The following is a 13,981-nucleotide window of genomic DNA, read 5'->3' on the forward strand; positions in this document are numbered from 1 at the left end:
GCTAAGACTGGAGCTCTGCCAAGGTCTTGTCTCACCTGAAGTATTCTGTGACAGGTATACTGTGAATACTACAGAAGTTACATATGCAACTGAACCCTGCCACCGATGCTTCATACAATATTCTCTCTGCCACACTGGACTCTCTTCATACAGGCTTTCCTGCCTCTTTGCTCTGTGAACCTTTCTTTGGTCTTTATGTTGTGGAAAGCTCGATCCTCACTGTTTGCATCAGGCCTCAACCCAATGTAAAGCACTATGTAATAACAACATTTCTTGATCATGATTCACAGCAGCTACCACCCAAGTTCTTGGCTCACTGTGTAGTCCAATATCTAACAGTGTTCAGTTCAACCCAGTATTATCTGCAACCCCATCCCCTCCAACTCCAGTTTCAGAGCCTGGCCAGCATTGAGCCCACGCTGTTCCCATTCCCAAACTTTAAACACCCTGGCTGCTGCATGGAATGAAGAGGGAGTACTTGGAGATGAACTTTTAGTACTGCAAGCTCTAGGGAAGGCTGAAGTTCTTTCTTGTCTGTCACTGATTTATTGATGCTTCCCTAATTGTGGAATGACAACCATACATGGAGATCTGCAGAAAGAAAGGACTTGGCTAGAAGTAAAGAGAGGTCATTGCAGGCAAATCAGACACAGGCACCAAGAAATGGTTTGGTTTTGTTTTACTTTTTATTTTGCTGCTGCAGTGAATGTAATAAATGTACATCTGCTGAGCTGTTTCTATAGGCAGAGTTTTCCCTTGTTCCAGATTTGGCCAGAACTCTTCTTAGTTAACCTGATTCGCAGTGATCTGCCTAGCAAGAGTATGTGTGTATACGTATGAGAGAGGGAGAGGTAGAGCTCATTTCCAAAGCAGACACTTTATTAATCTTCTGCCAGCCATTTTTGATGGAGGCATGTTTTTCCTTTGTTCTTTTGAGTCATAATGTACACATGAATTTGAAAATTATCTGTAGAAGTAAGATTTAATAAGCTTGTTGAAATAGTAATACACCAGAAAGAAAAAAAGTCAAACATTTTCTCTAAACCACCTTCTTTACAAGTGGGATGCTTTTGAAAGTTGATCTACAGCAAGCACTAGAGAACATTTGTTCATTTCAGAGCATGTAATCTGTAAGAGTTCTTTGTGTACCACTCTAACACACATCTTTTGTGCCTTCTTCACTTTCCCCTTCGAGATGAAGTAGAGCTCTGGTTCAGCAGTTGGCATCTGTCACTGATTACAGCAGTTCAAGATTTTACCTCTGAGGGGCAGAGGGGGAGCAGATTGGGGTGTGTGCAGTATGTAATTGCACACAACTCATCTCTGGCACTTTGCTCCACATGCTGTCACTAATCCCTTCTAGATTTATTCTTCCAGACCCTCCTCAAATCAGCACTCTCCCCCATTAGCCCTCTTCAATACACCATGCCCATGAGAAGGATCCTGTTGATAAGTCCTATCCCAGTGCCAGAGCTGAACAGCATTGATTGGACAGCACACCAGAGAAAATGTGCAGTCTGCTTTATACTTTGTGTTAATCATACTAATTGAACATTTTGAATCTAGCCTGATGTGGCATGGCCAAATGCAGCATCCATATTAGGCTCTATAAGAGAAAAGCTGTCATTGGATTGAGGTTTCTGAGTCATGCTATTGAAGCCATTCTCATGGTGAAGCATTTTATTAATAATTTTTGTTGCAGAACTTTGTCCCAACAAACAGTCTAAAAATGGTACTACTCATAATTGCACTTAGATCTTGCAACATGTGTTACTTTGTTGTTTATTTATGTCAAGTGACTTCTTCTTTTTACTCTCTTAAGCCTTCTTCACTGTAACCTGAGGGCTTGCTCCTGCCCTTTGGTTGCTGTAATACAGTTTTCTTTACCAAAGCAGGTTTTACCCCGGTGTGTAGACCTGAGAGTTCAAGCTCAGTGATAGTGCTAGTTCAAGTATAGGGCAAATTGGCTGAGAGAAGTCAGATAAGGTGGAAAGAGCAGGTCACAAACACAGTCTGATCAAAGCAGAGACTCCACACAATTTAAGACACGTTGGTTTGAGTATGGCTGTTGCTGGGGAGGCTCTAAGGAGGAAACAGCCTCTTGCAGCACAGGAGCAAAGAGGAGCAGCAGGCTGTGTGTGGCAAAATCTGTGTAGCACCTTCCTGCACTAAACTTGGACCCAGTCTCTGGAAATCTCTCACATTCTCCTGGCAACAGATTCACTTTCCAAAACAAAATGAACTAAAACAGAATCATTTCCTATGAATGAAGTTGGGATGGAATATAAAACCCAGGCAGGGAAATATATATGTGTGACATACTTGAAGCAGCAGAGAGAATGATTTCATCCAGCATCCAGCTGACTAGTAAAGAGAGACAGCAACCCCCGAGGAGAAAGCCATTAACACAGAAACACATTTTATGCTGGCCAAGGTGAGAAAGGAAGGGCTGTAGGTACTGAGGTGACAGCTCCTTTAGGATCAAAGGAGAAGCCTGAGAGGAAACTATAAAACTAACTTCAGATCTGGGTGGGGGAGGCTGTGTGAACAGAGTGGAAAACTTAATTAAATGTGGCAAACAATGACTGATTTTTCTGGGAAAGGAGCAGTGATGATTTCACTTTCTAAGATACTACACCTGAGCAAACATTATCCAAAGCTGTCTTGAACTAGGACTTCAATGCCAGTATGGTTATGCAGATCTAACCTTGACTTCAAAGGCTAAGAAAGTGACTGAGTGGGGAGGCTTAGCTTGCCAATGGTGCTCAGTATTCCTTTCCTCTCCTGCAGAGTAGCTGGAATGGATAGTTCCTGGGCATGGCAAAAGATGCAGCCATCTCATTCATGCCAACCATATGTGATGAGACCAAAAAAAGAGAAAGAAAAAAAGTGACACCAGTGCTGAGGTGGGTGGCCCAGAACTTCTGCCAGGTGAAATGCTCAAGAAGAAAACATGAATATTAACAGCATAGGATAGGCTACAGGTCACCAGATGTGGGCCTCAGCATTGTGACAAGTCTCCTTGTTGGCCACTGTTGACCTTGAGCTTAAAGAAGGTATGTAGACAGTGAAATCTAGGCTGGATTACGAGGAATTCATATAAAAGCATAGCAAAAGCAAGGAAAGTGAAGATCAAGAAGTCTTTGGGGAAAAAAAATGGAGATGGGGAATTATAGACTGATTAATTTCAATTAGAGGAAAAATTCTGGAATTAGTAATAAAAAAGCTGTTTGTAAGGAACTGGAATGTAATGGGATGAGTAACAACCAATATTAGCTTCATAGTCTAGTCTTGACAAATCCATCTAATTTCCTTTTAAAACAAGCAGACAGACCTTGCAGGCCAGTAAGAAGAAGCAGATGTCAGTATCTTGGACTCAAGTAAGTCCTTTGACACTGCTTTGCATGAAATTCTCATAAACCAGCAAGGAATGTGTGGTCTATCTACTGCAGAGCAGACACAGCACTGGTACCCAGAGGCTGTGAACAGGACTTCACTCTCCACAGACAGGAATCTATTGAACAGAGATGTACACATATCTCTCTCTGTCTCCAACTCCACTGCTAGTCACTTGGACTGTGAATTTCTAGAAAAAAGATGATTAAATTTTCAGGATGCCCAACACTATTGGAAGGATCTGCAAGGACACAAGACAGGACTAGAATTTTTTAAAAAAGCAAGCAACAGCCTGAAAAATTAGAGAAAAAGTCAAGGGGAAAAAAAAGAAAGGACACAATAGGAATCCATGTGAGACACCACACTGAGTAATAACTAACTGCACAAATATGGATATGAAACTACTGGAGCTGAGGTTAGTGCAGATTAAAAACCAAACTGTTTGTCATCAGTGCTATGCTCTTGGAAAAGGCCAAAAAAAAGATGTGGGCTAATTAAACACAATTCAGACAAAAATAAGAAGAATCATCAGAGGTCTAGAGAACATGATCTGGCAGGAAATCTGAAAGTTTTAGTAAAGCTTAGCCTTAAGAAGACCAGCAGTAAGCACAGCAAGTCTTTAAATTCATGAAAGGAGAGAAAGACACTGTTAGTTCTCCCTGTCCCAAACTGAGAGGTTTAGAAATAGTAACAGCCTTAAACTGCAGTAAGAAAGATTCAAATTTGGTGTTACAGAAGTATTAGGGCAAAGAGATAGAGACAATGCATAAAGTGTCCAGGCATGAAGCCTCCCTAAGGTCAGAGCTTTAGGAACAGGTTGGATAGCTGTCCGGATGACACCAGTATCCTGCTGCAGGGATCTCAAGGGGAAGCAGAGATTTGGGGTTAGTCTGTACCTCTGCTGGGGGAAGTTGACTGAGGAAAATAGCTGGGAAGGTTCCATTGTACGTGGAGGGCCTTGTTAGGATTATTCAGTGGGACAGGCCGGGAGAAGTACTAGGATGTTTCTCCTTCCCTTTTCCTCAAGTCTGCCCCCCTAAACTTCCTTTTCCCTCTACACAGGGCCTGTTTTCACTTATTGCCCTTGCAGTCCTTCATCTGCAGCAGGTGTCACTAATCTTTTTGCACTTCTCCAGCTGCTGCTAAATGCCTGAGGAGCAGGAGGGGACTGTCCATATTAGCCTTGTCCTGGGGACATAAAGATGGGAGAGCACTGAAAACCCTGGAGGTAGGACTTGCTGCTCCCAGTACTATTTAAGGATGGTGTGGGAAAACAGCTATCGATGGTGTAGAAGGAAGATCTCTGCAGCCAGCATTGCCAGTGGTGACAGGGCAGGCAGGATATGCCTGCAGGGGGTGAGAAACCACTGGTTCTCCTTCATGCTTCCCCATCAGTAACCGGTGCCTGTCTCCTCCAGACTAAGCAAAGAAAAGAAAAGCAAGTCTGGCATCCAAGGTACTGCCTTTGCTGCCTGTGCCTTAGAGCACATTATGGACCCCAGCGTGAGGTGCTTTCCCACGACAGGCAATACAGCAGATGTCAAAGCCAACCTGCATCTCGAGCCTGGTCTTGACAAGGTCCCCACTCTGGTTACAGAACAGCAGCATAAACAGAGGACAACTGGTGACCACAGGAGAAATTTGTAGGATAAACTGAAGACCAGAGAACTGGAAGTAACCATTTTACATGAAAACTTGCATTTTTTAAATGGAATTCCTCTATGAGGAAGAACAGTTTTAGGAGTAAAGAATGATCTAAACATACATATCATCCTTGGATGGCAGAGTAAGGATTGTTGGGTGTCACACACAGAGATAAGTTGCAGCCATATCGCTGCCATCATTCACACACTTTCCTCTGTGTTTCCATTGTAATTCAAATTATGCCCTATGCTCTGACAACCAATCACTTCAGCACCTCTGAACTGTGCTTTCTGTTAGTTGGAATCAGAATAAAATTCTTCCCACTGATATGATGGTATAGACTCAGCATTTCAGATGGTAAGTGGCCACTGAATCCCTTGGAACTGCACGTATATGGTATATACAAGGACCTAAAGCACACTCTTAAAAATCACCAGGTCCAACAGTGAATGAAAACTAGTCTCTTAAATATTTAACATTAATAATGACTCTGATGATCAGCAGAAAACTTGGAGTAATATTTTCAACTTGTGTAAACTGGCCGATTTAGATTTCATAGAAGTAACAGTGCCAGCACATCAACAAAGCAACCTGGCCCTGTGAGCTCACAGAATCCAATCTAAATTATTTACTTTGAAAGATTTGTTGTAAGTGCTTTTCTGGCCTTTTGGTATTCACAGGTAATTTTTTCCGTGGTAGTCTCACATGCATTGCTAATTATTACTACTAATGATTTTGCATTGCATTAGCAACTCAGCAGAAATGCACTTGTTAGTACATTAGCCTTCTCTTTCTTTGTATGTTTTTATTGGCAAAAATGATCTCTCGATCTCTGAGTTTTATCTTCATTCAGCTGAACATTGGTGATATGCACAGAAGAACCCAAGAGCTTCCATGATACTCTATGTCGAGCAGACTATATCCTTATGGGTTAAATCCTCTCCTAGTATCAAACAGCATTAAAAATTGACAGAGGTACAATGATATCCCAGATGCAGGAGCCACATCAAACAATCTTTGTCTGACATTTCTGCCTTATGGGTCATGTCCAGAGCACTGGCCCTTCTGCTTCACCTATGGCACCAGCACTGTACACTTTGCTACCTCGTGATTCATTTGCCTCGACTCGTGTTGAGTCCCCGTCTCCTCCGTGAGGATGCTCTCCCTGTGTGCCAGGGTAAACAAGTGCGTTCAGCCAAACCCCAGTGCAGCCAGGGAGAAGTGACAAATGCTCTCTTGGTGGCAGAAGCAGCCCCATTGTTAGAAATAAGAAGAATCATTTCCTGGTTACAGTAGCCTTCAGATACATTGATCCAACTTCAATCCCAAATAAAGACACTGGGAGTGATATATTGGCTATTCTGTTTCAGTGATTGAGCACTCGAGAATTAGAATGCAGCTCCCAGAGACACGACACAAGGACTTTGAGAGGTTGGCTGTATTTTCTTCCACTTAAAACTGGGAGAGGTGAATAGCTGGTGAAAGTGGGGAGGAGATTGATGGCTTTGGAAACTGCAAGGCCCTGTCCCTATGTGGGACAGCTTTGGTACAGACAGTCAGCTTCAAGCCTGACCTTGCCCTCTCTGACCTGCCAGTAACCTCAACCCTGACCTTGGAAGGACCACCCTTCTCCAGGGGGAAGAAGAGTGTAGGGAATAATGGGGAAATGTGAGTGGTGATCAGACCAAGATTATTTTATTTTCCAGGAGAAGACAGCCTGAGAGGCATGTAGAAGCTTGATGTCCTTCTCATGCTTTGGTATTCAAGTTGCAGCAACCTTGAGGTGCTCACACAGCATTAGCCCCAAACATGGTCTGAGATTGATTACTTCATTAAACTTCTGCAGAGAGTGCCTTCTTGTCTCCTCTGCTGGATCCCCATCTTCATGGCACTTGGGATGGCATCACAGCAGTCAGACCACATCCTTGATGGAATTTGTTGTCTCTTCTTCTTCAAAAGTCATCAGGATTGAAAACAGACCCTTTCCAAACACAAACATTTCAGCAGCAAGGGCCCAAATCCCATCCTGTAGCTCTCTGCTTCCCCCTGCAATGAAATAACCCCCTTCCCTCACAGCTGCCTCCCCACTGCTTCCCCTTTCTTATAACCAGCCATCCTTCACCCTCCATCTATAAAACACTCAGTACACACGGCAGCTGATGGGGAGGGACCAAAGGGCTGGTGGAAGCCACTCAGATTTCACATTTATTTAATAGCCCTGGCTGTGCTTGTTTGATTTATCTTCACACATACATTTGACAGATATGGTCTCATAAAAACTCCGCAGAGTAAAAACACTAAAAAGGCCTGCAGCCATACTGTGTTAGCAGGCCGTCTGGCTCCAGCTCCAAAGCTAAGCAGATCAAGCTCACTGCAGCTGGCAGCACCCCTCAAATGGGAGACTTTTGACTTAGCAATGCCTGAAACTCGGGGTGCTCAAGTGTAGCCAGTCCTGAGTTCCTCAGGGGTCTGTGCAAAAAAGGAAAAGGGTCCTGATTTTCTCTTACCTTGAAAAACCCTGCTGCACTTCATATAAATTCCTTTGTTCAAATAAACTTACATTTGGGGGGTAATCTCATCCTTCCCTTGAAACCTGTGGGGTACAGTGGTGTTCAGCATATGTCAAGAAAGTTAAGATTTTTATGACACTTCCAAAAACACCTCTCCCAAGTTGCAGCAGCTACAGAGTAAGGTTGCTTCACCCTTACCTTGCAAGGGCCTCATGGGCTTGCTGTATTTGTATTACTTACAATGTTCCCTTGAAAAAATGAGGTCATATTAAACAAGTCAGATTCATACTGTCGTGGTTCTGATAAATACATTTTCACTGGGGTGGAACTGAGCCTTTGTACAATTTGTGCACAAAGCAGCTACTATGTAGTTTGGGAAATAGGCTCTGCGAAAGCACAACCCACTTTAACGTATGCATATTTCACAGTGGATTTTTTAAAGGGCTGCACACCTGAAACTCTCATTCCCAGCATCAAAAGAGGCAAAGTGAAATGGCTGTAAATAAAGTCCCCAGCGTGCTAGTGTTGCTCAAAGGTAGGGTTCCAGCTGCATTCAGGTGGTGTTTTATTACGCATATAAATAACAGCCCTGCCACATCTCAGAGCTGGCAGCACAATCTGAGAGAAGGAGCTCAGGGCTGAGAGTGAAAGACCCTGTGTTCCAATCTGCTGCTGTGGTGGCTGCTTTGTTTCTTTATATGTTTCTCACACATATGAAATAACGTTCTTAATACTTGTCACACAGAGATAACACAGATCTTGCTCTGTTAACAAAAGAAAATGTGAAGGCCAATGTATCTGGCCCACAAATATCTTGGCTGGTTAAAACCATTGGAGAAGATTAGTGGGAGAAATTGTGACTGTTTCTCTGTGGGCAGAGACTTGTGGTTCCCTCTCTCATTAGGGATGAGTTTTCCCAGCTATAGAAAAGTAATCTTTTCTGGTTTAGGTGAATAACTAAGGAGGATACAATGAAGGTTTGGAAGCCTCATGTTTTCCTGACTTCAGATAACCTGTTTTGGTTTATGGCTATCTCTTCTTCTGCTGATCTCCTAGATATGACATGGGGTCAGTGATCCTCTTGGTGCCATACTCACTTGGTTTTCATAGTCACACTGAGCAGTGTCACCCTTCACAATCCATATATGCTGCTCAGTGCCTTGGCAGGGAGTTTCCAAAGGTGAAGACTTCCAGGCAGTGGTTCCCTCTCATTTGGGACAGTTTGTCCCAGCTATGGAAATGCTGTCTTTTCTGTTTTAGGCAAAAAACTAAGAAGTTTGTAGACACCCTGCCTTAAGGACACACTCACCAGCTGTCCTGTTTTCCAGTGGCACTAAACAAGGATTGCAGGTACTGCTCATCATACCCTGGCTTTTTCTCACCCTCTTACTCTGTTGCTGGCAGGTGAAAAACCTAATTCACTTAATTCATCTTCATTAGTAGCTTCAAGGGCCCCCAGGGCCAACTTCAGACTTCTTTCTGGAGTCTGTGCCATTTGGACAATGTGGACAATGTATTAATTGCAGCACCTGTTGTTGTACACATCGTTACACAGAAGTGCCACACACACTGGGCAATGTCTGGGCGTGGACACTCAAACCTTATCATAGAATTGTAGAATTGTTCAAGTTGGAAAAGGTCTCTAAAATCATTGAGTCACTGTTAACACAGCATCACCATTTTCACTGCTAACTCATGTCCCCAAGTGTCACATCCACACAGTTTTTGAACACTCAGAATGGTGACTCCACCCTTTCACTGGGCAGCTTGTTCCAAGGCTTGACAACCCTTTCAGTGAAGAAACGTTTCCTTGTATCCAGTCTAAATTGGTGCATCTTGAGGTAATTTCCTCTTGTCCTGTTGTTATCTGGGAGAAGAGACCAATCCCCACCTGGCTACATCCTTCTCTCAGGTAGTTGTAGAGAGTGGTAAGGTCCCTCCTGAGCCTCCTTTTCTCTGCGCTAAACAGCCCCAGCTCCCTTAGCTGCTCCTCATCAGACTTGTGCTCCAAACCTTTCACCAGCTTCATTGCCCTTCTTGGGACACACCTTGACCTGTGAGCAATGGCCAGTGAAGGCCCATGATCTGACATGACTCTGTTCAGACATAGACCAGCGTTCACCTCCCAGGCGGCAGGTTTGCACAAAATGAAATAACCACATATGAGATCCCACTGTTGCAAGGAGGGGGGACCATATTTCCTACATATAAATGCAGAAAAGGAGGGCACCCTCACACTGGTGTCATAGTCACTGATATGCAGAATTCCTATCCCTTTTTTTTTCTTTTCTTTTCTTTTTTTTTTTTTTTGTGGTTAGCTACAGAGCCACAAGGAAGGTACTGACAAGCAGTCAAGGAATTTAGCTGCTGGTTGGCTATGCAGGACTTGTGAGCTGGAGGGCGAAAGTGATGCATGGAAATTAATTTTAAACCACAGGCAAGAGAAGAGACTTGCTGGCAGTTACTTAAGAGAAGCTGCTGACTGTTTAAATACCATTAAGAAGATTAATGTCGACCCGCAGAACCACTGAAAAATTAAGGCTGAAAGGGACCTTGAAAGGTCAGACCAGTCCATCCCACTAACCCAAGCAGGATCACCTAAACCTCGGACATCTCTGACAGATGTTGCTTAACTTGATCTTAAAGCTTTCCACTCCCCAGGCAGTCTATTCTTTATTATCCCTGTCATTAGAAAGTTTTTCCTAACATCTAAATTGAGCCTTTCCTGCTGTGACTTTAGCCTTCTTTTTTCTTTCTTTTTTCCCCCTCTCCTCCATCACAGACAAGGAGCAATGATTATGCCCTTTTATGTGCTTAAAGAATTCAGTTCTCTCCTCCCTTAGGTTAGAGGACTTCAGTTCTTTCAGGCTTCCCTGGTAGGTAATGGTTTCTCCACTTCCGCTTGTTCTCCCTGCTCTCTAGTGCGCTGGATCCAATTACGCCACATCCACCCTCAGCCTATTTTCCATCACCTCAACACCATGACATAGCTGACTTGTATTCAGCTTTTGATCCTTTTTTTGAAGAATTGCTACTTAACCCATCACTCCCTCCTCTGTACTCTGGGAGTTCATATTGTTGCTCAAGTGTATGACCTTCCACTTTTTCCCTATTCAGCTGCCTCCTGTTTCTTCTAAACCATTTCCCCAATTTGCTCGCATAGCTTTTAAATCTAATCCTGTTTTTAAATCTAATCCTTCCCAACACCACATCAATGGTTTTGTTTCATGTGTAAAACAGGAAGTCCTTATGTTTATCCTTTATAACAAAACAAAACAAAAAAATAAGCCAAACTGCATTGGATGTAGGGCGAAACCCCACTCAGAGTCACCTTTCACCTGAACGAGGAGGCGCTGGCAGTGGTGCCCTGGCTGACGTTATTCAGGTAGGTTTGTACCTGCTTTCTGGAAGTGTTCAAGGCCAGGTTGGGTGGGGCTTTGAGCAGCTTGGTCTAATGGAAGGTATCCCTGCCCGCTGCAGGGAGGTTGGAGCTCGATGATCCTTAAGGTCCTTTCTAACCCCAGCCATTCTGTGATTCTGCTGGAGCATATTTGCCCAGCTGGCTTCAGGCAGCAAACACCAAACTACTGTGACAGCCACAAGACATTACTGCAGTCAGCCCTCTCCTGCCTCTGCCCTCCACCTGAAACCTCCTTTTTATGTTGCTATGTCGCTGTGCCAGCTGTGTCTGTTCCATACATCCTCACCTTCCCCCTCACCCTCGCCTCCCCACTGCCGTCACACAGGCTCTGTCTGCCTGTGGGATATTCCCAGGAAAAGCGCTTGCGGTAGTACCGCGGGGCAGACATAAACAAACAAACAAACACAAACAAACAAACAAACAAATAAGCAAACGGGGACGGTAAAAATACCTCCTATTTTTGAGACACCTCCGAGTTTGCGGCCCGCGGCTGTCCCCTGGCGGGAGAGCTCAGCCCTGCCCACACCTCGCTGAGCCCGGGACAGCGCACAGGGCTGAGCTCAGGACAGCACACAGGGCTAGGCTAGGGCAGCGCACAGGCTGAGCCCAGGGCAGCACACAGGGCTGAGCCCAGGACATAAAACAGGCTGAGCTCAGGACAGCACAGAGGGCTGAACTCAGGACAGCACACAGGCTGAGCCCAAGACAGTGCACAGGCTGAGGTCATGACAAGACACAGGACTGAGCCCAGGATATCAAACAGGCTGAAGCCAGGACAATGCACAGGTTGAGCCCAGCACAGCGCACAGGGCTGAGCCCAGGACACGACACAGGGTGAGCTCAGGACACCACATAGGGTGACCCCAGGACACTGCTCCGGCTGAGCCCGGGACAGTGCACAGGGCTGAGCCCAGGACAGCACACAGGCTGAGCCCAGGATACCATGCAGGTCTGAGCTCAGGACACCACACAGGTCTGAGCCCAGAGGGAAACAAGATGAGAGCAAGCTCACCTAGAGGCTTAACTCCAAGCTGTGAAGGCTCTGGTCCATATGATGAGGGGAAACAGCAAAAGACTAAAATATCAGATCAAATCCTGACATGTGCTCAGAGAGGGAAGGCTTTCCTTCAAATCGTCACGTTTTAGGGCGTCTGGACAGAACATGTTCCGCACTATCACTTCTGCATCCCAGTAAAGTGTGCTGTTCTCGATGCCTTCAAGGCTTTGTCGCAGATCTGTTCCACATGGGAGCCTCCTTCTCTGCACCCTTGCTTCAGGATGCCTGGTGCCTGTACCTGCTCCACTCTGCACTCCAGAGCTCCCAGATGAGGCCTTGTCTGTTTCCTCCTAAGGGCTCTCCTCAGCCATGGAAAGGAGATGACTAGACTCTTTTGACTGCATTTAAACAGGTGTACTTTTTTAGTAAATCTGCCCCTGCAAGTCCTCATGACTTGCCATGGTCAGGAGCAATGGCTGCTCACCACGGTTGAAGAAGAGGTCATCCCTCTATGGGGGACAGAGGTTTTACCAGCCCACTCAGTGATCAGTGCAACCAGTGTTGTTGAGAGGGATGATGGGAACACAGGTTATCCCATGGCTGGCTGTACTGCAAGTGAGGGCATTTCCTCACCCCTGTCATAGTCACAAGGAAGAAAAAGGGAAAGACAGTAAAACAAACCCATGTGGCACCACAACAGATGCATAAGAGACAGAATCTAGAACCATCTTTGCTCTCCAGCTAAACTGAAATCTATCGCAGTGGCACACAGACTCCTCTCTATGCTGCTGCACCCAGGCTCTGAGCAGCATTTTGGGCTTACACATTAGTCAAAACAGGTTGATCTCAGCTCATTTCTGGCTCTACCTAAACTACCTTGTTCAGCAGGTGTCCAAGAGCACCTCATGCCCCTGACCCATTTTGCCAGTAAACACACCTGTGGCTTGGCTGCTATTCCCTGCAGCCTGCGAGGAGCCCACATGCCTGATGTGAATGTGCCTCTCAGGAGCACCAGCAATTAGCACATACAGGAGAGGACCTGGGCAGGCAGGCTGCACCCCTCCTAATTGACTGAAGGAAGAGAAGCACTTGAACTTGCTCCAAAAGGAAGCACAAGCTCCAGTTTCCCCACCTTCATTTACTTGCAGAGCTTGCCCAAACCTGCAAGTAGGCATCAGCTTGCAAACAGGCAGTTTGGAGGAAGCAGAGTCAGGCCAGCACAAGCCAGCTGGATGTATTGACCCTCCTAGCAGTTTGGATGCAGACCTTAGGCTCAGCTTAAACATGTCTTTTATTCCCCTTCTCCTCTGTCTAGCAGCCCTTCCCAGACATTTTCGTCAGCATGACTCATTGCAGCTACAAGTCCATTTTATCCTTCAACACTGTCTATTCAGGCCCTGCAAAACTCACCAAAGTGAACTCCATCAGGCCCTACATCTCTTCCATACAGGCAATTCCTGGGGGCAAATACACATATCAAGTATCTAATTTCTGGTCCTAACACACAACCAAAATCTACCAAAACATTATTTATTTTTCATTTATGTTGCAGTAGTCCAGTTTCTCTTAGGGCAAAGCTTAAAGCCAATATAAAGAGCAAGAATCTTTGAAGGACAACCCTCTGCTCCTCAGGTGATGATGGCACTGAGATATACTAGGCGCTTCAGTGACATGTGCCAGGAAGCTCTGGTGCCAAAGGATGATAGTGCACAGACAAAAACCAAATGAAGCTTCCTAAATCAAATCTGCTTCCTAAAGCAAGCAGACTTAGCACTACAGTGTTACATCCATAAAGCAGTGAGCTTTAAGTGTTGTTTAGTGAGTTATCAGGAAGGAGTGTTTGCAAAATGCATGGTGATGTGATCACATAACTGAGAGCTCCTTTTCAAGCTTTCAGGAATGGAGGTTTTAGGGTAAAAGCTTCCCTGTACGCATTACATTGGTGACGCCTGCTCAGCAATGAATGAGAACAGTGCCACGAACAATGACAACTGCAGGTGCAAAGAAGGAAAT

Source organism: Pithys albifrons, chromosome 1, assembly GCF_047495875.1.
Source record: "Pithys albifrons albifrons isolate INPA30051 chromosome 1, PitAlb_v1, whole genome shotgun sequence".
Lineage (NCBI taxonomy): Eukaryota > Metazoa > Chordata > Aves > Passeriformes > Thamnophilidae > Pithys > Pithys albifrons.